The following is an 18,879-nucleotide window of genomic DNA, read 5'->3' as shown; positions in this document are numbered from 1 at the left end:
CACCACCTATCAGTGCCCACCGGTGCTGACAATCAGTGTCCATCAGTGCTGCCAATCAGTGCCTTCTCATCAGTGTCTCCTATCAGTGCTGATTACCAGTGCCCATCAGTGCCACCTATCAATGTCCATCAGTGCTGCCTATCAGTGCCATCTACCAGTGCCCATCAGTACCACCTATCAGTGAAGCCTCATCAATGCCTCCGTCCTTATCAGTGCCCACCAGTGCCGCCTCATTTGTGCCCATCAGTGCAGACTATCAGTGCCCGTCAATGCTCATCAGTGCCGCCTCATCAGTGGGTCAGGTCATTTTTTTTTCAAAATGTTCGGATTTATTTATTTATTTAGCAAAAAAATTAAAAAACCACTGCTGATTAAATACAACCAAAAGAAAAGCTCTATTTGTGTGAGGAAAAAATTATAAAAATTTTGTTTGGGTACAGTGCTGCATGACCGCGCAAAGTGTGACAGCGCTGAAAGCTAAAAATTGGCCTCTGCAGAAAGGGTGTTAAAGCACCCAGTAGGCAAGTAGTAAGGGACCCTTTACAAATCAGTGCTCCCTCTTCTAACTGCAGGGTCCCAAGGGCCGCACCTCAAACACCAAATAGCCACAGGTTGGGCACCAGGGCATTATACGCTCTGAATCCAGACAGTTTGCACCCAGGGACAGCGGGTGCTGCCGCACCCTGATGCGGAGTCCTTCTGAATGAGCCCCGGGCACTCCCAGCATCAAACCCCCCCCCCCCCACCCCTGGAATTCTAAAGTAACCCACAAAACAAAAGTGGCAAACGTGCCATAAGCCAAGGCGCAGCCGCTGAATACGTATTCCAAGCGCCCAGCGCCTCACACCCTGAATAGCATCAAACAGGCCCTGCAAAGGATTTTTTTTTTCTTTTTTAAACTTGGCGGTGGCGGGGGAAGTCACAGACGGGCACAAAAATAAGGTCAAGCCGGTGACATGGCCACACAAGGGGACAGGTAACCATATCCTCCCTGGCTATAAATAGGCAGGCTGTAGGTGACAGGTAGAGTGACAGCTGGGAGGTCACCCTCACTAGGCCTCGCATTAACCCGTTCAGCACCAGGCTGTGGGGGCAGCAGCAGGCCTTTGGCAAAGCACGGGTTAATGTGAATCAGCCTTTGTGAAGGGTTTGCTAACCTCCCCCCCTCCACCTCCTCCTCTTCTCTCTCCTCCTCCTCCTCCCCCCTCCTCCTCCTCCTCTCCCCCTTCCCAGCCTAAGAACAGCTCTCTCCCTGCATAGGGACCGGGCTGGGGAGGCAGAGGGAGCACAGACAGGCCGGGGATCGGGGGCCCACACCCCAAGGACCATGACTGATACAGGTAAGGGGGGGATCGGCGATCAGAGTAGATCTGGGGGGGTGTGTGTGTGATCGCCTGTACACCCCGGATTGTACAGTGCTGGGATCACACATAGACATCATGGTGTGCACATCACAGACCTGGCATGGAGCAGATCGGTGTCATGCATGCAGTGTTGTGGCTGTGTGACTCTGTAATTATGTGTCTACATAGAAATGTCAGGGGGTCCACGTGTGTCAGCACCCCTAGAGAGGTGTCAGGGGGGGCCCTGGGCCATTGGGGTATAAAGTTATGTCTGATGATCTGGGATGGATGGATGGGGGGGCATTGCTTAGATTGGAGCAGGCAGGGCAGCAGGCCTGGAGGTAGAAGGATCATGTATGGGGCACTTAAAGTGATCCTGCCAGGGGAGAAACATGGGAGCTGCCATTGCTGACTTGGATTTAAAGGCGCAGGATCTGCCACGCTGAGCCATGATCTTCTACCTAGAATTGGAACAAGCATGCAACCAGTGAAGTCTGAACTCAGGTTAGTAACAGGAGCCGCACGCTGATCCAACAATGGCAGCTCTCGGGTTTCAGCCCCCACTTTAAGGGCCGTATTACTTTTGTTGCATTAGGACAAACGTTCCTTTAAATGGGATGCCTAACGCTGGTAAATGCGATATTTTTTTTTAAATTTTGTTTGGTAAAGCGACGCACCGCAATGCACAGTAGTGGTCTGCCATACGTTGTGGTGTACTGTACACTGCAGGGGTGTTGGGGGAACCACACCACGCCAAGAAATTTTATAGTGGCATTAAGGATGAGCTCCGGCGTGTTCGCATGCCCCACGTGCAGAGCCCGCCAGGAAGTCGGCGCAGTGCTGCGCTAATCGCAGGCAGTGAGACATTGTCCAATCTCTGCATCCGCGCATCGGGGCAATGTCTCACTGCCTGTGATTAGCGCAGCGCTGCGCCGACTTCCTGGCGGGCTCTGCACGTGGAGCATGCGAACACACCTGAGCTCATCCCTAAGTGGCATCAATTTTAAAATGGGTGAACAGGCAGGATTTTTAATGCAGAAGAGACATGAATTGTTCGGTACATGCCAGTCCTCTCATGTACAGTGAGCTGCACATGCGTGCACCTCATTCAAATTCGTCATTGCCGAGCTTACTGAACGCCTGCACATGTGTGTGATGTCATCTCAACCCCACCAATGAAATCAGCCAGCGATCGATACCCGGAAGCTGGACGCCCAAAGATGTCAGCGGCTGGCGGGGCGCTCCGGGACAGCACATAGCTGGACTGACAGTGAATATAGTTCTGCTTTAGTCTGAGTTTGCGTTATTGCGATACGGGAACCAGCGTTATTCCAGTGCCAGTTCCTGCATCGTATCTCCCTCGCAGACAGTTCACACTGCCTTCTGCGAACTGTTGCGGGTATCAATACAATGTTGATTACACCCCCAGATCGGATCGCAGTGCGAGCTGTAAATTCGGACTGGAATCGGATTGCATGGGTGTGAACACCCAATGCGATCCAATTCCAGCATGGGGGGGGGGGGGGGGGAAAGGTTCCCGTAGCATTTTCATGCGAGTTCAGCCATACAAACTGTATGGCTCTTGGCATCGCACAGCAACACAGTGCGAATCGCATGCGATGTCTGTGTTCACAGAAGTGTGAACTTTTGCTTAAAGGTTAAGTTCACCTTTTGGAACATCTTACATGTTCCAGCTCCTGCCTCCTTTCCTCCAGAACCTCCACTCCCTGTGACAACGGGTGGTTGATCTTATCCCCGCACTCGCTGTCGCAATTTAAAAACAGCACAGCCGAGCGGGGCTCCACCCACACAGCTGTGCCATTCATTCACAGAGTTTTGTGAATGAACTACAGGTACTGCCAGCCACCACAGCGGGTGCCTTGTAGCTCTCAATGAACTGCGAGGGCACTGGTGAGCTGGATCATGCCAATGGCTTCCTGCCACTCAGGGACTGCCTGCCTGTATCTGACATAAGGGCAGACTCTGTACTGAGTCTGCAGGATACTGGCATTGCACCCGCGATCTGCTGTTTGCAGGCTCCTGTGAAAAAATAAAAAAAATGTGACAATTTTTTTGCCTGCAAAAGATATATATATATATATATATATATATATATATATATTATAAAATATTTTTTTTTTTTTTTTTTTTTTTTATAAAAGGTGAGCTTATCCTTTAATGCATGTAAGGAGTGTTTAACACCTTTACAACCACCCAACACATATGTGCAGTGGGAAAAGGGTGGACTTTAATGCCCACATGCCGTGCGTATGCGTCACTGGGTAGCTGATGGTTTTTGTGCTATCAGCACAAAGTCCAAGCTGACCATTCTGGGTCTGGGGTGCAGGTCGGTAGGCAGCAGGTGGCCCTGCATTGTACTTGATGATGTCTGCGAAGCATCAGGGAATCGGTCACACTGTTTGGTGGGAGCATGCTGGAGTGAAGAATAAGGTAAGTGTTAGGGTTTGTTTACGATTGTGGCTATTATTGTGCTGAAAAGAAACAATCTGCAGTGGAATGCTTTTCAATGGGAGTTTGACAGGCGTTGAGGAGGCAAGATGTTTACCCCTCAAAATGACCCATTGTGCCACAACCATGTGCATTGCATGCAGTTGCAGGGCAGGAGTGGCACAGCCCCGTTCTTTTGACATCCTAAATGCCACGTGAAAGGAAGGCGTCACGGTATGTGTACAGCCGCTGCATTTCTCTGTTTAGGTGGGTGCTCGTGGGGGGGAGCTGGCCAGAAAAATCCCATGGCTCAAAAGCCTGCCTTTGCCACCTGTGTGGAGAAGCCCATACAGCGCATTCCTCTACCCCTAGATTTCAGCTTTGAAATTCTGCTAGTTTTTTTTTTTTTTTTTTTTAATGCATCAAAGCACAAAAAGGCCTATTAGTCTCAATGGAATGCTCTGTATCAGTTTGTTACAAACACAGGCTGCTAGCGTTCATAAAAATTTGTGCAGAAAGGTGGGAATCTGGAGTAAAATAACTCAGCACAGTCCACTTCAGATCAGTGAACTTGGAGCGAGAATGCCCTTCTGCTGTGTGGCACAATGGCATTGTATTGGGCTTGGCTGGGGCTGCTTTCTCTGATATTCGGTTATGAGGAGATGCTGTTGGGCTGAGATGGTCTGCTCTGATGACCAGTTGTGGGTGGATGTTGCTGGGCTGGATCACACAATGCCTGGTCATCTTTCAAGGAGTGCAGCTCTGACATTTGCCTGCTGGAGACTCTTGTCCAAACATGACCCTAACGTCTCATTTCTCCTTCCATCACTTTCTATGTACTTTAGTTAATGTTTAGAAAAGACCTAACAGGTGGGAGGACCTGAGACCTCAGGTGCTGACACCTCACCACTACAGTCCCTGGGAAATATGAGAAGACTGTCAATCTCTGGTGCCCAAGCTGTGGCCTGAGGGCCTCGTGCAGCCCTTTGGTGTTCAGCGTGGATGGGGAATCAATAGATTTCTCTCATTCAACCCCTGAGGCCATAAGAAACCTTAGTGTATGGACATCTTTTTGGTCTTCAGTCTACAACAGTCTTCTGTAGCATTACATACAATATGTACTATATTGCGCCCTTTGATGACCTCGGGCCACATTTGAGGCTCCTTAAGCCTGGTGAACACTACTAGTAGGGCTGAACAAAAAATGTTGTGGCTCAGGAGGAGCCGCTGTACTGACTATGCAATGTTCTCTCCCCCGCCGCCAGAACTCTCCGGTTGGGACCCGATCGGCAGACCTTTTTATTTGGTCAAGCCCCTTCGACAGAAGCTGAATGGCCAGCTTCTGTTGGACCAGCTGCAGTACACACAGGTCAAATGTTACCTGGTTTCTATTAAACTGGACGATGCCGCCCAACATTTGACCCATGTGTACTAGGCTTTCAACGTTTAAGGTAAGTTGACAACCGCTGTTGTAGGTGGTTCGGCCTGCCAAGATTTACCTAATGCTGACCAGACACTAGAAGAACGTTCCTGAAAATATTTGTTTTTGGAACGTTCATTCGATTTTCTAAACATTAGTGGGGTGAATTAAATTGCTTGTTTTTGACCGCAGTGACAAGGACATTTCTGGGAGCTTTGGGAGGATGGAAAAAATTTTTTTTTTTGTTTTGTTCCTTGAATGAAAGAATTTCTAGGCGTGTAAGCCCATTCATTCCAAAATCGAATGTTTAAAAGCAAACTTTTTTTTTTTTAAAGTACTATCGAAGGTCATTGAACATACTAATGGGAATGTTCTTATGACCCCTAGTGTATGGCTAGCATAACACTGAACCTTTTGCAGGATTAAAACATAACATAAAAAAAAAATGCCCCCCATGAGTATTATGCCGTAATGTACTGGAATGCACAACATATTAGCGCATTACGGTAGACTTACCTTGCCAGGCTGTGATGTTGGTGCTCTTGCTTTTACAGGAGCTTCCATCTTCTCCCAGTCGTCAGGAAGGGCCATTCTGTAAATGTACGCTAAGCTGCGCATGCAAGCTGCGCATGCACGGCTCCGTTTACACAAACGCTGACAGGCAAGGAGAAAGGTTTATAACAGAGAAGACAACAGGGTCTCTCCTGTTATAAAGATCCTACCTGTCAGTGTTTGTTACGTTTTTAAGAGTATGTGTGTTGTGTAGGCGAAGTCCGCTGTTTTGGTACGATGCATTACGTTGTTTACCTGTTTCTCATTCCCTTTTTTATTTTTTTTATTTTATTGTTAAGTGTCACAAAATGACAATATGCTGTGCTAAGCTTTGCACTGTGTAAAAATGCTATACAGCACACCTCAACAGACCTGTCCAGTGTGAAGACAGTTGTGTACTAGGTGTCCCGACTATGCTGAGCCTACAGCTCAACAAATATGATGTGAGGGAAGTTTGTTTATTTCACAACACAAAAGGCAGTTAAATCATTAATGCTTGTGTCTGCTATGTATGTTCTAACCATGGTAAGCAGCCTGTGGGTCGGGAATCAAAAGCCGACCGAAGATTTTATAAGCTTCGCAGGCAGCTGTTGAATAACGTTCGCTCATTGTAGAATATATACATTTATGGTTGTGTGCTTAGTGGTTGCCTCTGATCTGGGCATATCGTGGACGGATTTCAGTTCTTTGACTAAATAAGTGATCCCAGTTGTGTGTGTGTGTTGATTGAATTTGCTTGTTGCTCTGTCTTGTATTGAAATCGGCAATCATCTTATGTCTGTTTAGTACTTGTGCCCAAGTTCAGGGTTTTTAGTTGATATAAAGAACATCCCTTAGTGTTGACATTGACTATGAGGGCCCATTCACATCTATAGATAAATGGGCTCTAATGAGGGTCCTTTCTCATCTATAGGTGAATGGGCTCTAATGAGGGCCCATTCACATGTATAGGTGAATAGGCTCTAATGAGGGCCCATTCACATCTGTAGGGGAATGGGCTCTGAGGGCCCATTCACATCTGTAGGGGAATGGGCTCTGAGGGCCCATTCACATCTGTAGGGGAATGGGCTCTGAGGGCCCATTCACATCTGTAGGGGAATGGGCTCTGAGGGCCCATTCACATCTGTAGGGGAATGGGCTCTGAGGGCCCATTCACATCTGTAGGGGAATGGGCTCGAATGTATCGGGCTAGGGGGGAGCCCCCGGTGATGTGGTGGGCTAGGGGGGAGCCACAGCAGGGACGTTTTAGTGATGTAGCGGCTGGAGGATTCACAGAATGAACACACTAGTTGCTGGAGGGACGGGTAGGGAGAGGGGCAAGGACAAATTAGCGATGCAGCTATCTGCGCACATTAGGGTGATGGTTAGTAAAACCACTTTTGGAATAAAGTCAAAAAGGTACATACAGGTTGGTCCAGGAAAAAAAAGCCTTTTATTTGGAATTCTTGAATTTTCTTTTCCCAAGTTCTGGTCATGTGACTAAATACCATAATGTAGTTTTGTAACCTCATTGGAAGGAGGTGATCTCATTTCAGGCTGAGTCTGACTGGGAAGTTCTGCCTGAATGACATTCCTTCAAGCCACTTTGCTGAGATCATGTGATCAGATGCTGGCATTTGGCCATGTGACCAGCATTGTTGGGAAGTAGAATTCAAAGATTGCTGTGGGAAGTTAACATATCTAAATCCTAACAAGAAACTTCTTCTATTTGGAAACTTTTTTGTTCTGTTACATGTACCATTGAGAGCATTTAATTTGTGTAATGAGTTAGATAAAAACTCCTTTTAACTACTTGACCTCTGGAAGTTTTACTCCCTGTTCATGACCAGGCCATTTTTTGTGCTGCGCCACTGTGTTATTTTAACTGACAATTGTGCGATCGTTCAACTCTGTACCCAAATAAAATGTGACTTTTTTTTTTTTCCCTCCCCAGAAATAGAGCATTCTTTTGGTGGTTATTGATCACCACTGCGTTGTGGTGTTTTATTTTTTTGTTTTGTTATTTTTTTTTTTTTTGTTTTTTGTGCTATAAACTAAAAATACAGCAAATTTTGGGGGGGAAAAAAAAGCAATATTTTTTTAACATATCCAATAAAAAAAATAAAAAAATAAAAAACCTTCATGAACTTAATATCAATATCTATTCTGTTGCATGTTTTTGTACAAAAAAAAATAAAAAAAATCCCAAACGTGTATGGATTGGTTTACCCAAACATTTAAAACGTCTACAAACTATGGTATGTTTATTTGTTTTTATTTTTTTATTTACTTCGATTTTTTTTTTTATACTAGTAGCGATCATCGACTTATAGCGAGACTGCGATATTGCAGCAGACAATCGGACACTGACACTTTTGACACCTTGCAGGAACCAGTGACACGAATACAGTGATCGGTGGTAAAAATATGCACTGTCACTGTACTAATGACACTAGCTGGGAAGGGGTTAAACATCTGGGAATTAATCACAGCAGGAGTACCCCTCCCGTGGCCCCCTGCAAGCGGAAGTGCAGAATTTTTTTATATATACTGCACGATTAATTGTTATAGAATTGAGGTCGCGACCCTGGAGAATAAAATGGCGGTCGTTGCAATACTTTCTGTCACACCGTATTTGCGCAGCGGTCTTGCAAGCGCACTTTTTTTGATGAAAAATATACTTTTTTGAATTAAATAAGACAACAGTAAAGTTAGCCCAATTGTTTTCATATTGTGAAAGATATTGTTACACTGAGTAAATTGATACCCAACATGTCACCCTTCAAAATTGCGCCCGCTCGTAGAATGGCGACAAACTTTTACCCTTAAAAATCTTCATAGGCGACGTTTAAAAAAATTCTACAGGTTGCATGTTTTGAGTTACAGAGGAGGTCTAGGGCTAGAATTATTGCGCTCTCTCTCTAACTGTTGCGGCGATAACTCACGTGTACTTTGAACACCCCTTTCATATGTGAGGGTTGCTCACGTATGCGTTCACTTCTGCACACGAGCTCCGCGGCACTGGGCACGCTTAAAAAAAAAAAAAAAAAAAAATTCTCTTATTTTACCTTTTTTTTTTATTTATTTTTTTAAAGGTGTCATTTTTATTCCTATTACAAGGAACGTAAACATCCCTTGTAATAGAAAAAAAAAGCGTGACAGGACCTCTTAAATATGAGATCTGGGGTCAAAAAGACCTCAGATCTCATATATATACACAAAGTAGTGAGTGTACAGCTTGTATAACAATGTAAATGTGCTGTCCCCTCAAAATAACTCGCACACAGCCATTCATTTCTAAACCGCTAGCAAAAAAAGTGAGTACACCCCTAAGTGAAAATGTCCAAATTAGGCCAAAAGTGTCAATATTTTGTGTGGTCACCATTATTTTCCAGCACTGCCTTAACCTTCTTGGGCATGGAGTTCACCAGAGCTTCACAGGTTGCCACTGGAGTCCTCTTCCACTCCTCCATGACAACATCACAGAGCTGGTGGATGTTGGAGACCTTGCGCTCCTCCACCTTCTGTTTGAGGATGCCCCACAGATGCTTAATAGGGTTAAGGTCTGGAGACCTGCTTTACCAGTCCATCAACTTTACCCTCAGCTTCTTTAGCAAGGCAGTGGTCATCTTGGAGGTGTGTTTGGGGTCCTTATCATGTTGGCATATTGCCCAGTCTCTGAAGGGATGGGATCATGTTGTGCTTCAGTATGTCACAGTACATGTTGGCATTCGTGGTTCCCTCAATGAACTGTAGCTCCCCAGTGCCAGCAGCACTCACGCAGCCCCAAACCATGACATTCCCACCACCATGCTTGACTGAAAAAGAGGTTTCCTTCCGGGATGACAGCCATGCAGACCAATTTGATACAGTGTGCTGTGTATGGTCTGAGCACTGACTCCCCACCCCTTCAACCTCTGCAGCCATTCTTGCAGCACTCATACGTCTGTTTCCCAAAGACAACCTCTGGATATGACGCTGAGCACGGTCATGCACTCAACTGCTTTGGTCAACCATGGCGAGGCCTGTACTGAGTGGAATTTGTCCTATTAAAGCTCTTTATACTCTTGGCCACCATGCTACAGCTCAGTTTCAGGGTCTTGGCAATCTTCTTTTAGCCTAGGCCAGGGATATGCAATTAGCGGACCTTGCAGCACTACAATTCCCATGAGGCATAGCAAGACTCTTAGAGCCACAAGCATGACAGCTAGAGGCAGAGGCATGATGAGACTTGTAGTTTAGCAACAGCTGGAGGTCTGCTAATTGCATATCAATGGCATAGGCCAATGATGGCGAACCTTGGCACCCCAGATGTTTTGGAACTACATTTTCCATGATACTCATGCACTCTGCAGTGTAGTTGAGCATTGTGGGAAATGTAATACCAAAACATCTGGAGTGCCAAGGTTCGCTATCCCTGGCCTAGGCCATCTTTATGTAAAGCAACCATTCTTTTTTTCAGATCTTTAGAGTTTTTTTGCCATGATGTGCCATATTGAACTTCTAGCGACCAGTATCAGAGCACGATAACACCAAATTTAACACACCTGAGACCTTGTAACACTAATGAGTCACATGACACTGGGGAGGGAAAAGGGCTAATTGGGCCCAATTTGGACATTTTCACTTAGGGGTGTACTCACTCAGCGGTTTAGACATTAATGGATGTGTGTTGAGTTATTTTGAGGGGACAGCAAATTGACAATGTTATACAAGCTGTACACTCACTACTTTACATTGTAGAAAAGTGTAATTTCTTCAGTGTTGTCACATGAAAAGATAGAATATTTCCAAAAAAGTGAGAGGTGTACTCAATTTTATGAGATAAAAAAAATTATATATATATATATATATATATATATATATATATATATATATATATATATATATATATATATATATATATATATATACACACATTTTTTTTTTTTTTTCTCTGTTCAGAAGTAGTTGGTGTGCTGGGTCTGTACCCCCATATGGACCTGGGTCTGGAATGTAAACAATGTAGGGACCTGATCACTGTTGCAATGCTCTGCAAAAATATTATAAATGTATATTTTGTAATTTACTAATATGGGCGTTTTTATTACATTTTTGCAAAAGAGATGCCTTTTTAGGAATCGAGTGATGGTAAGCACATCCAAGAATGAGTCCTGTGCAGTTAAAAAAATTAAAATAAATAAAAAAATTCCAACATACTGGAAGATTTCTGCAAATTCAGTTTCCAATTATTTATTTATTTTTGTTTAAAAGAAAAAATCTATTGTTTAGCCATCCGAGTCAGGTTAAGGGTTATGATCCCAGTTTTATAATAAATAAGAACTGCCCACCCTGGAGTCCATAGACACTAGGAGAATCGTTAGAAGATACAGTTGCCTGACTGTCAGCGGGCTTATAGCGTCCAATCAGTCATAACAGCCATTGTCTAAAGATAAGTCAGTGGTGATATTATTTTTCCATCCGCCGGGAAGTTATAGCATTTAGTGATCCTCTCTGGATAATGACCACTAGCTCTGGAAACAGCATATGCACTTAGAGGGAGAAAAACCTTGGAGCTGGGGATGGTTGAAGGCAACAGCGATGTCATGAATTGATTGTCCAGCGTGATCAATAAGTAAAAATCCGCAAGCAACCATAATCTTAAACTGCTGATCTGACTTCATTACGAAGAAAAAAAACCCCCCAAAAAACTGGAGATGCGCCCTGATCTGCTCTATTATAAGTGACCAATGGTTTGTTAATATAATCCAGGCTCAAAACCAGCCACAGTGCCTACTAAAGTCTCTGGGTCTACCCATAGACACCCCAGTCTTTTGCCATATTGATTTGAAGTTGGCAGGATTGAGTTACAATCATTGATGGCCCATTCATATCACATTGGAATGTGGTGTTTTGGCCTGTACACACAATCAGAAAATCGTACGAAAAATACCACTTTCAAAGCGATTGTACAAAAATCTGATCGTTATTGCACCTCTTTCGAGAGCTGATCATGACAATTCATGCTAAACTATCCGATGAGACAAATGTGAAAACTTTTCTCGTATGATGCCAGATCGTACGATTTTTGTTTTAATCAGTACAGTCCTTGTTCAAAAAAGACAACACATGACATCGCTTCTGAGTTTTTATTCTGTTGTATGAGAATTTTCATAACTTTAGTAAACTCTAATTTTTTTTTGATATGAGAAAAAAACTAGGTTCATTCGTCCGGATAATCTTATCGTGTGTACCATACATTACTCTGACAGGTTACAATAACATACGGTTACTGCACTTCCTGGTATGTGGTGCCTAGGCATTCCTTTTATCTACAGCCTCATAGCTGTATATCTGCAGTGTGAGATCTAAGGCACTGATGCCTCTTACTGCTAGTGTCAGAATATCTAGCGTATCGTTTGGAGATGTCCCAACTGTTCTGCTTACTCGAAGACCGGGCCTTTTCTGGTGCTTTTTGTTTACATGTATCAGTATTTTGTGCTTGAAACTCTCTCAGAGCCCCCGAACATATAATATAATAATAATAATAATATAATAATAATTTTTATATATATATATATATATATATATATATATATATATATATATATATATATATATATATATATATATATATATATATATATATATATAATTTTTTTTTTTTTTTTTTTTTTTTAAGCGGTGGCCATTGAGAGTTAATTGGTGGGTTTTCAATTTATTTATTTATTTTTATGTCACAATTGTGTTTGCGCAGCATTTAAAAAAATAAATCATAATTTGGGGGAATTGGGGAAAAAAAAACAGAATTCATTAGCGCAATATTTTGGTAAAACATTAGATGTTACACCAAGTAAATTGATCCCAAACATGTCATAGTTTAAAATTGTGCACACCTGTGCAACAACGACAAACGAGGTGGATAAAAATCAACCAATTTCTTGATTTAAATCCAATTTTATGGCATAGGAAGCTGACCAAGATTGCACTGCACATGCGCAAGATCGGCAGGTACATGCTGGGTAGCCAGCATGCGCGGAATCCAGGAAGGAGGACACTGTGGCTTCAGATGTCCACACTGGAGATGCCCGCGCTGTGCAGAAACTTCACAAAGTAAGAGAACGATGCTGTACAAATAGAAAACTTGGCATGGTTTCAGCATACCTTGGTTACATTGCACTAGGCATGAGTATTCTAGGGGATATTATAAAAAAACTGCTAAAAAAGTTGGAATGTAAAGCTTAAAAATCTATATACAGCATAGTCCTTTATAGCAGCCTTATCTTGATAGTTAATGAGCAACTTTGCATGTTACTGAAACCTGGGTAATTCAAACTGAGCTCATGATGATCACAGGGGAAACGGCTCCTAAAACCATCAAGACATTTGGAGATCAAGGTGGCAGAATTTGTATGGTGAATTATACAGCTCTAGTCGCCACTAACATTGGCCAAGTAGATTGGGTAATTAAAGCGCTTGTAAAGCCACTGATCGCAAATCCTGGAATCTCCTCTGTTAGAGCAAGACCTTCACGTGGCCTCCTGATGCTCGCCTTCCCTGATCCAAGGACTAGAGCGAGGTCCTGAAATTCCCCTCTGATATCAACCAGGTGGTCGCGTGACTGCACAGCGGTGTACGAAAAATTGTATGAAATTTTTTTTAAGCCTTATTATAGGCTTACCTGTAGGTAAAAGTTCAAAAAAAGATTATACAATCACTTTAAGGCTGATGACGCATGGGCAATTTCTCTGCTAGCGACAAATTGCCAGTGACTGGATCGCTAAAAAGGACTACCTATCTGTCCCTATGGAACCGCTACCTTTATAGCCAGATACAGCAAGATGTCACTCTGCAACTGGCCTAAATGTCCCTTAATCGTCATCATTAGCAATGGGAGCAACGTCTTGCTACCTCGGCTACAAAGGGAGCCCTTCTGCCTATAGCTCTTAACCACTTCCTGACTGGCACACGCCGATGTACATCGGCAGAATGGCACGGGCAGGCATATTTTTAAATGCCGCCCTGCCATCACGTGCGCTCGCGTTGTGGTCGGGACCCTCCGTGAGTTCGGTCGCGGGTCCCGCGGGCTCGATCGCCACATGCATACCCACGATCGTCTCACGGGGCGGCTGAAAGAGGAGATGCCATTGTAAACAGCATCTCCCCGTTCTGCCTAGCAACAAGTGACGCTGATCTCTGCTCCATGTGATTGGAGCAGAGATCAGTGTTCACTAAAACAAAGCCCAGCCCCCCACAGTTAGTAACACGCCCCTAGGAACACTTAACCCCTACACTGCCACCCACTGGTTAACCCCTTCACTGCCAGTGTAATTTACACAGGAATCACTGGATTTGTATAGCAGTGATTGCTGTATAAATGACAATGGTCCCAAAAATGTCATAATGTCCTATGTGTCCGCCATAATGTCGCAGTCACAATAAAAATCGCTGATCGCCGTCATTACTAGTAAAAAAATAAAAATAAAAAAAAATTAATAAAAATGCCATAAAACTATCCCCTATTTTGTAAACACCATATAACTTTTGCGCAAACCAATCAATAATCGCTTATTAAATTTTTTTCAAATGTGCCCTGTCCCGCCAAGCTCATGTGCAGAAGCAAATGCATACGTGCGTAGCGCCCACATGTGAAAACAGTGTTCAAACCACATGTGAGGTATCGTCACGATTGTTAAAGCGAGGGCAATAATTCTAGCCCTAGACCTCCTTTAACTCAAAACCATGCAATCTGTAGAATTTTTTATTTTTTTTTTTTAAACGTCGCCTATGGAGAATTTTATGGGTAAAAGTTTGTTGCCATTCCACGAGCGGGCGCAATTTTGATGCGTGACATGTTGGGTATCAATTTACTCAGCGTAAAATTGATACACAAAATACATTACGCAAAAATGTGTTTTTTTTTTTGTTTCCCCCCCCCCCCCCCCAAAAAAAAGTGTGCTTGTAAGACTGCTGCGCAAATACGGTGTGACAAAGTATTGCAACGACCGCCATTTTATTTTCTAGGGTGTTAGAAAAAAAAAAAAAGTATAATGTTTGGGGTTCTAAATAATTTTCTAGCAAAAAAAAAAATTTTTTTTAAATGTGTTTACAAGTTAAAAACGAGGCCCGGTCCTTAAGGGCCGGTTCACACAGCGAGGCGCGGCGAGGCGTCTCCGACTTGCCTCGCCGCGACCTGCGGGGACCTCAGCGGCGACTTGCAGAGGACTTCTGTATAGAAGTCAATGCAAGTCGCCCCCGAAGTCACCCAGAAGTAGTACAGGAACCTTTTTTCTGAGTCGGAGCGACTCGAGTCGCTCCTCTCAGAACGGTTCCATTGTACAGAACGGGGGCGACTTGCGGGAGCGAGGCGAGTCGTGTCGCCTCGCATCGCCTCGCTGTGTGAACCGGCCCTTAGTGGTTAAACTGCTCTCATTTGCCCACAGAAGGTCATCCCTCAGATCGCTAAAAGAACATGAAACAATGTTGTGTGTGGTGTGTGTTTGTTTTTTGTTTTTTTTCCTTTTTCTTTTCTTTCAGCATGCTGTTGATAAACACTGCTGGCTGTTTGTTTTTTGTTTTTCTTAATGGCTGTGAGCAGAGAACGGCTCTGGGCTTGTTGCATGAATCGTTGAAATGCCGGATTAAGATGGTGAGGGTGGTTGAATCCCACATCGTGTGTGTGTGTGTGTGTGTGTGTGTGTGTATATATATATATATATATATAATTAGTATTGTACAAAAGTGAGTACAACCCTCACATTTTTGTCAATTATTTTATTACAGCTTTTCATGTGATGACACTTTGCTACAATGTAAAGTAGTGAATGTACAGCTTGTATAACAGTGTAAATTTTCTGTCCCCTCAAAATAACTCAACACACAGCCATTAATGTCTAAACCACTGGCAACAAAAGTGAGTACACCCCTAAGTGAAAATGTCCAAATTGGGCCCAAAGTGTCAATATTTTGTGTAGTCACCATTATTTTCCAGCACTGCCTTAACCCTCTTGTGCATGGAGTTCACCAGAGCTTCACAGGTTGCCACTGGAGTCCTCTTCCACTCCTCCATGATCACCTTCTATTTGAGGATGCCCCGCAGATGCTCAATAGAGTTTTTAGGTCTGGAGACAAGCTTGGCCAGTTCATCACCTTTATCCTCAGCTTCTTTAGCAAGGCAGTGGTCGTCTTGGAGGTGTGTTTTTGGGATCGTTATCATGTTGGAATACTGCCCTGCGGCCCGGTATCTGAAGGGAGGGGATCATGCTCTGCTTCAGTATGTGACAGTACATGTTGGCATTCATGGTTCCCTCAATGAACTGTAGCTCCCCAGTGCCGGCAGCACTCACGCAGCCCCTGACCATGACACTCCCATCACCATGCTTGACTGTAGGCAAGACGCACTTGTCTTTGTACTCCTCACCTGGTTGCCACCACACACGCTGAACACCATCTGAACCAAATAAGTTTATCTTGGTCTCATAAGACCACAGAATGGTTCAAGTAATCAATGTCCTTAGTCTGCTTGTCTTCATCAAATTGTTTGTGGGCTTTCTTGTGCATCATCTTTAGAAGAGGCTTCTTTCTGGGATGACAGCCATGCAGACTAATTTGATGCAGTGTGCGGCGTATGGTCTGAGCACTGAGATGCTGAACCCCCCTAGATGTTAACACCTTCCCAGCCTGTATCATTTGTACAGTGACAGTGCATTGTGGAGTGGAGAAAAATTGCAGATCTATAAACACACACACACACACACACACACACAGTATGGTGTGTGTGTAAAACACCAGCAATTACTGTTAGGTGCCTCTGAGACAAATTAAGGCCCAATCACACTTGCTCACGCGGTAAAATCTAGCATTTTACCATGTGGGCACCTTTTCTCTTTTCTTTCAACTTTTGTTAAATGACATTCCATTCACCGCTATACACCACAGCTCAGCATACTTAATACAATTTTTACATTGCACTGTTGCAGTGTTAACAGTTGTTTTTTACATGGCCTTGCGGCGACTCGCATTTATCCAGTGCAGTCACCGCACCTAGTGTGAACAAGCCCATAGGATGATCTATTGAGCAGTACAAGTTGATGTTTTGTATTTTTCCTGGATGTCTTTGGACTGTGTTATCTGCCACGGCTGCACAAATCCCAGTAGCCTGATGGCTAACGTGCGGGGAAAAAAAGAGATATCTAGTGCTTGACTTTTCTGAGCTCTTTCTGTTATTGTCAATTGAAAAACATGTTCCCTGGTCCCTGAAAGGAATCTCTTGGCTCCTTGATTGAATTGGCTTATTCCTGGCTTGCTCTAAAAGTACTTCTTCATGTTTTGTCTATCGCACTGAAGAATGTCCTGTTCCCTCCTTCTAGAAGTCTTTAAAGCTTAAAGAGAAAAAAAACGAAGCCGAATCATTCAGTGAGCTGCTAATGCTGACCAAGAAACACTAAAGCAGTGATGGCGAACCTTGGCACCCCAGATGTTTTGGAACTACATTTCCCATGATGCTCATGCACTCTGCAGTGTAATTCAGCATTATAGGAAATGTAGTTCCAAAACATCTGGGGTACCAAGGTTCGCCATCATTTCACTAAGGCCCCTTTCACACATGCGGATGGTATGTCCGTATTTCATCCATCCGTTTGCGGATGAAATACGGGCCATACATTCATCCCTATGGGATAGCGGGTGTCTGCGGATGAGCATCCGCAGACACCCGCTATTGTCCGCCTCCGCAAATGTCCGATTCTGCAGACGGAGGAAAATCCTATTTTTCTGTCCGTCTGCAGATCGGATGAACACGGACACACGGTCCGTGCTCGTCCGATCCCTATAGAGGAGAATGGAGAGCTGACAGGGCAGTCCCCGCACAGTGTCCGCAGCCGGCTCAGCGGGGACAACGGAGCAATCCCCGCTGAGCGAGCGGATCATCACGGGGCGGATCTTTACTGATCCGCCCCGTGTGAAAGAGGCCTTAAGCTTTGCTAAAGTTGGAACATGAACTTATTTTATCTTTAGGGTCTGTTCACACCATTCGTGTTGGGCTGTACGGAGCAACGTTGCCTAGCACAGTCCCAGTACAAAGGCAAGGTCATTTGCCCTGTTTGCTAAGTGAGTTCGCTGAAATGCACTGCATGTAGTCTTTTATTTTATGTTTTCTTTAGTGAAGTGCGTTGCTCTTTGTTGGAACTAAATGAAATATCACTTGAGACATTTCAATAAAGTTCTAACAAAAAAGTAAACAGTGGCAATTCCAACATGTTGGCCCGATTCCTCCCAGCAAAAAACAGCAGCTGTGCTTATTGGTGGAAATGGAGAAAGGGGAAACTGTAAGCGCAAAGACGGAGTAACTGTAAACATATAGATGGGTGTTAAACCAATAGTCATATTGGTCCATTAGTCGTAGGTTCTTAAAGCGGTGTCCAGGCGGAATATATATGTATGTATGTATGTATGTATGTATGTATGTATGTATGTATATATATAATATATTTTTTTTTTAAGTCAGCGCTGCAAACACTGTAGCTGCTGACTTTTTTTTTATTAAGGATGCTTACCTGTCCAGGGAGCCTGCGATATCGCACCGCCGCCATTCCAACTAAAGGAAACGCCTAAAGGCTAGATTTACCTTTTAAAAAAAATAAATGCACATATTTGTGCAGGAAAAAAAAGTGCATTGAATTTCCAAACAGTAGACTGCAAAGCATTACAGTTACGATTAGTGGATTGTGGGTACAATCCCAGGCTTCCGCAGACTTTCCCCAGTTCTCTGACCTTCAGTCAGAGACTTGGAAGGAGTGTCAACCCCAACATACCATCACCTTTTTATTCTTTAAACTCGACACCTTTTCATTTTTATTATTGTACTAGAAGGGGCACATCTCCTTCCCTATTCCTCAACTCCCCATCACCATTTCATTATATTATTGTAGTAGATGGGTCATATCCCCGTCTCTTTTTCCTCAACTCTCCATCACCATTTCATTATATTATTGTAGTAGAAGGGTCATATCCTCGTCTCTGTCTTCCTCAACTCCCCATCACCATTTCATTTTATTATTGCAGTAGAAGGTTCATATCCCTGCCCCTCTTCCTCAACTCCCCATCACCATTTCATTATATTTTTGTAGTAGAAGGGTCATATCCCTGCCCCTCTTCCTC

At 43.8% G+C, this 18,879-nt stretch overlaps 1 protein-coding gene across 1 annotated transcript in view; it reads left to right on the top strand.

Moving 5' to 3' along the window:
- The first annotated feature begins 1,186 nt into the window (after positions 1-1,186).
- NDST1 (N-deacetylase and N-sulfotransferase 1) overlaps positions 1,187-18,879 on the top strand; it is a 152,097-nt gene continuing 134,404 nt past the window's right edge. The window contains exon 1 of the mRNA XM_077468304.1: positions 1,187-1,340. The gene's annotated coding sequence lies outside the window, so the exon portion shown is untranslated. The remainder of the gene's footprint in view (positions 1,341-18,879) is intronic.

The sequence above is a fragment of the Lithobates pipiens genome, unplaced genomic scaffold, assembly GCF_037356315.1.
Source record: "Lithobates pipiens isolate NorthernLeopardFrog02 unplaced genomic scaffold, aLitPip1_a1.2 Scaffold_8, whole genome shotgun sequence".
NCBI lineage: Eukaryota > Metazoa > Chordata > Amphibia > Anura > Ranidae > Lithobates > Lithobates pipiens.
This window is presented reverse-complemented; position numbering and strand designations above follow the sequence as displayed.